The following is a 5,692-nucleotide window of genomic DNA, read 5'->3' on the forward strand; positions in this document are numbered from 1 at the left end:
GCCTGGATCACAGGAGAAATAAAAAGGCAATGCCTACTTCACTGATTTCAAGGGCGCTATCTCCTTATCTCTGTTGAGATTGCTTTATTATTATTATTATTTTTTTTTCTGCTCGGTCAGTCGCTGAGTCTTGGGACTAAGAAGATGGAGCCAGGACTCTGCTTTCTGTCCCTACCTGGGCTCTGTCTGCCCCACAAAGTAAGGAGGTGACCCTCGAGTTTACATATGGAGACTAGCTGACTTTCCTGCCTGTCTTCCTATCTGGTCTTTGTGATTGAATGCTAATTTTAATATTTTCCAAATGCCCCACGCACCCTTTGTCTGACGATCTAATAGGCGCATGGATTAGGTGGGGCAGGCAGACTTCATTTAAAATGGAAAATGAGCTACCGTGAGGCTAAATGACTTGTCACTCACTGGTCAGCATGATAGCAGAAGAGCAGGGGTCCCACTCCGCCATCTAGGTCTTTCTTCCCTCCTCTCCCAACCTGTTATTGGGGACTATTTTTTCGGATGCCAATTATTTGTATTTTTATTTAAAAATTGTTAACATTTTTTATACAGTATGTTTTGATAATATTTATTCCTCTCCTTCAACTCCTTCTAGTTCCTTCCTATCCTTTTACCCACTCAGGTGTGTGTGTGTGTGTGTGTGTATGTCTGTGTGAATGTATGTCGTGTGTGTGAGACTACCCCAGGAGGCTAGAGAAATGTGTCAGATATCCTGGATATGGAGGTGGAGGTGCAGGGTATGTACCCTATGTGGGTACTGGGAACTGAAATCAGTTTTTTTGGAGAACAGGAAGTGCTCTTAACTTCTGAGTAATCACTCCATATCACTGGGGACTTTTAACTGCTAAGGCTAGGGCAAATAGTGTTTTACGAACGACTGAACAAAGTCCAATAGTCAAATCAATTTAATAGGTACAACTAGATTTTACAAATGAAATGGAACAAAATGGATACTATCAGCACTCCCTGTAAGCCAAGTCTTATTAGTCATGTTTGCTGCACGCCTGCTGCTGTTTGGGCTTCCAGTCTCCTGCTGTTGCTTGGTTGGAAACAGATTCGAGTCTCCTTAGACTCGGATTTTGGATGCTGTGAAGCCTTATCTGTTTGTTTCTGCCTGAGCTTCAGGGAGATTAGATTGCAGTGATGGGTTCTTGGGAAGTCTTGCTTTTGCACATCTGACAATCCAAGGCAGGAATGTATGCACAGACAATAGGACTTTCAATGTACTATGACAGTGGATTAAAAAAATATATTATCGTTGCCCTTGGTTACCTCCCAGAATGTGAAGGTAAGTAAGTCCCTGTTGTGGAAGACAACACATACTTTGGACAGGGACCTGGAAGAATCGAGCTGGATCTGACCGGTTCTTCCCTAAGGACTTGGTCTCAGTGCCAGGAGGTATCATACGAATTGCTAAGAGAGAAAAGCAGCCACCCAGCGGTGACTCTCACAACCACAGTGACCTGCATGGCCAGGTATCCCCAGAGGTGCGCCAGCATTATCTTGTATCTTAGTAACTGAGCTGTCTAATTTCACTTGCTCAGTCAGAGGGAATTCATGCCTGGTGCTGTAAATTTAGCCAAATACCCACAGCTGGGGAGGCCGTGGAACCGAGAGGAGACACGGCTGCTTTCCTAAGCTGGTGTACTTCCTCACTGCATTTATGTAGCATGAAATATTAAAAAACACCAAGCATGCTACCGCTGGCAAGGCTCCAGTGGGCCTTGTTCTCATCTTTGGCCAATTCTCTGATCCGGAGCTCTGAAATCTTACCACCCGACTCACTAGGTTCCCACTGGCGGGTCACTACCATGCCAGCCCCACGCTTCCAAATTCCCATGGCCTTTTGGGGTGCACTTTTTGCAAACCAGTGCTTTGCTGCTGTACCTGTCTCTCTTGAACCCAGTTGAGCTGCTGTGCGAAGGAAATCGCCCACAAACTTCGTTCAGAATCAATGGTAATCAATCACAGGGCGCAACAACTAACATCCTAATTATAAGCCATTCTAAGTTGAATCCTCGGGTAACGGATCCAAACAGATCTGCCACCTGAATCGGGGTCTCCACTACCTACATTTCCCCCTACATGGTCCTGTCCTCCAGCCCACTCTCCCCTTCCTCTGTCCAATCCGGAAGTCCCGCCCACTCACCCAGTGATTGGTTTCTTTATTAGAAAGGTCACAGGAAGTCATCTGAGTACGTGATTCATTCTCGTGATTCACTCTCATCCCAGGCAGCCCCTTTTGGGGAAGCTGAATTAGCATCAAAATACAAACAGCATCAGGGCTATCCACAACACATTTAAATAATTATTCTTACGCCCACAGGTACAGGTGGTTCTTATCTCTTGTCTAAGTCAGTGTTTTATTGCTGCGAAGAGACACTCTGATCACAGCAACTGTTATAAAATAAAGCATATAACTGGGGCTTACCTACAGTTTCAGAGGTTTAGTCCGTTACCGTCTTGATGGGCGTTCCGGTGGGACGCAGGCAGACCTTGTGCTGGAGAAGTGGCAGAGGGTTCTACAACTGCGACTGCAGCAGCAGGAAGTGCAAGACATGGAAAGGTTTTGTTTTTGTTTATATTTACAAATTTTATTTTATTTTTTTTAATCTCAAAAATACATATAAATGGAAACCTGCTCTCCAAATGCAGACACAGGCCTTTGCCTATCATGTGGTATTATTTATATCACAAAACACTGTCATATGAAAATCAGCATACGACTCTGAAGCACACAGACTTTAAGGAAGGAGTTTCTTTCTTTTCTCTCTTTCTTTCTTCCTTCCTTCCTTTCATTTTTCTCTGTGTAACCCTGGCTGTCCTGGAACTTACTCTATAGACCAGGCTGGCCTTGAACTCAGAAATCCNCCTGCCTCTGCCTTCCAAGTGCTGGGATTAAAGGCGTGCGCCACCACTGCCAGGCAAGGAGTATCTTTCTAGTCATACAGACCTCAGGTGGGAAGTTCAGACACTAGGCTGTCCCTTACTTTCCCCTCTTGGGAGGTAAATACAAATGCATGATCAAAGATGAAGTGGAAGTGTGGAAGCTACACAACCTCCTTTAGACACATATACACGTTCCTAAGCCACAGCAAGGCCCCTCCTACACAGTCAGAAGGGAGAAGAGAGGTGACATTTAAATAAAAAATGCAAAGCTGAAGGAAAAGCCCGGATGGTCAAACTATGATGTCTGTGCATGGAGAAATGAGGACTCCTCACAGGGTGCAGATCTACGGTGTATGATATGGCATCAGCTCCTGCTGGTAGAAGCCACGACCTCTCTGCACAGTCATGTCCACACAGGTGTTTATTGAAGACAGCCAATCAAGAGGTCACGTGGTAAATTGTCACCGCCTCCCCCCCCAAAAAAAACTAAGTGCAAAATCAATTATTTTTAAAAAAAATATTTATTTTATGTATGAGTACACTGTAGCTGTCTTCAGACACACCAGAAGAGGGCATCAGATCCCATTACAGATGGTTGTGAGCCACCATGTGGTTGCTGGGAACTAACTCGGGACCTCTGGAAGAGCAGTCAGTACTCATAACCACTGAGCCATCTCTCCAGCCTACCCCCCCCACCCCCCCCCCCAATCAACTTCTATGACTCAAGAGTTGAACCAGGTCAAAGCTTCGTATATGCTGGAGGTTGGTGACAACCAAAGCTGACTAAGATTCTCTAAGCTAGGGTTTTTCCACAAAACAAAAACTCTTGGTCCCCAAAGCTCAACAACTATATAAGTAAGAAACTGTACCAAGAGAAGAAGCCACCATCTCCTTGCCAAGGGCTGTTTCCTATGTAGCAGTTCTGAAGGTACACAACACAACAACGCAGCCACACACTTTGACCAAACTCGCCATGATGTGATTGGTGAGACTGTTAGGAAAACACGCGCCCACAGGCAGGCAGTTGCTGTGCCCAGTTCAACAGAACATTAAGTGACAGTTCTCATACTACAACAGAGGAAAGACTTAAGGCGAGAAGAGGCGCTAGACTCACCTCCACCGACTCAGGTAGGGACGGTTTCTAATAGTGGAGGCTGCCTCTCATCTGCCAGCTGTGGGGTACCATTTCTTCCTCCTCCTCCTCCTCTTCATTTTCCTTCCTCCAGTTCAGAGGTGTCTGAAGACTCATGAAGCAAGACATATTCTCGGCTACTGAACCCGAATTTAAGTATGTCGCTTTCTTTCAGTTCGTAGTATCTCTGTGGCTCAATACGCTTGTTGTTTAAGAACGTTCCGTTGGTTGAGTAGAGATCAATGATGTAGGGCTTCACCCTCCGATCAACCGTGCCATCTGCACGGGTGTACTCCACAAGCCGGTACTGGAAGACTGCATGTTGCTTTGAGCAAGAGGGATGGTCGATGGGAATGTCTGCGATGCTTCGATGTCTACCCAGAAGGTATGCACTTTGCCGATGGATGTACAAGACTGGAAGCAGCTCATCATTTTTAAAGGGGTAGAGACGCCACCGTTGTTTTGGGATCCGGGCTTCTGGGGGCTCATTGTATTTAATAACCACACCTCGGAAGGTATTAGTGTCCTCAAGAAGTGCCCCAGAAAGTTAAAAGCATGGTTTTTCTTTAACGGGCACCTCTTTGCTTCTGTTACCAGCAGGGCAAGGGATCACTTCTTCTTGAACCTCACCGCCAGCACGTCCATTCTGCTGGCGATGCTCCTGGCGCCTGGCATTATGAAAGTCCCTCTCTTTTTCCTGAGCCCGCAGGATCTGGCTGTCTCTATCCTGGCCCTGTCCACTGACAGGCCTCTCATCAGAGCTCCTCCTTTGACAGGAATGGTCCTGGTGCCCGGCTCGCTCATCACTGTTCCTAGCTCTTCTGTGCGCCTGTTCTGCTGGCTCCCGGGGTTGTGGACCCTCTCGTCCTCTCGGTGGGTGTTCCTCAAGTTCCTGTTTCACTTTGACCATGGAGTAGTGGGGACCCCGGCTTCTCTTAGTAGGAGGAGACTTGCTTCTTCTCCCGGAGGACTTCCTTTTCTTTTTGTCTGGGGACCGACTAGCATCAGGCTTGGCGGTGGGCAGGCTAGCAGCTGGAGCGTTGGGTTCCGGGCTCAGGCGCTCCTGCTTCACCACCACGGATGCCAAAGCGTTGCCTGACCGGTATCTCTGCTTGCCGCTTTGCTCGCTTCTCCCCATCCTGCGCCTCGACTGAGAGTCAATTGCACGGTCCCTTGAGCTGCTTGAGCTTTTGAATCCTCTCCAGAGACTTCCTCCAACAAGGCCACACCTACTCCTACAAGGCCACACCTCCTAATTCCTTTTAAGTAGTGCCAATCATTCAAATAAATGAGCCTATGGGGCTATTTTTTCAATATTAAAATAATTTATTTTTAATTTTCAATAAATATTTTCTACGTAGTCATATCCCCAATGATAAATCAACTGTCCTGAGTTAGCAAGACATTAGGTTTATAAAATTTTTATAAGAAAAAAATTATCCATTATTTAGCACTTAAGAATAAGAATAAAGCTGTCTGCTTCCCCCTCCTACCTGGGGTCAAGGCTAGGCCAAATTCCAATCTCCACCCACAGGAACATTCTTGAATAAAAAATTCTCAGAAGCTGGGCGTGGTGGCACATGCCTTTAATCCCAGCACTCGGGAGGCAGAGGCAGGCGGATTTCTGAGTTCGAGGCCAGCCTGGTCTACAGAGTGAGT

At 46.5% G+C, this 5,692-nt stretch overlaps 1 pseudogene across 1 annotated transcript; it reads right to left on the reverse strand.

The window, feature by feature from the left end:
* Positions 1-4,042: 4,042 nt before the first annotated feature.
* LOC110317669 lies at positions 4,043-5,171 on the reverse strand (annotated as a pseudogene). The gene has a single exon (XR_002380342.1). The product of XR_002380342.1 is annotated as a smad nuclear-interacting protein 1 pseudogene (transcript).
* Between the last annotated feature and the right edge of the window lie 521 nt (positions 5,172-5,692).

This window comes from Mus pahari, chromosome 1, assembly GCF_900095145.1.
Source record: "Mus pahari chromosome 1, PAHARI_EIJ_v1.1, whole genome shotgun sequence".
NCBI lineage: Eukaryota > Metazoa > Chordata > Mammalia > Rodentia > Muridae > Mus > Mus pahari.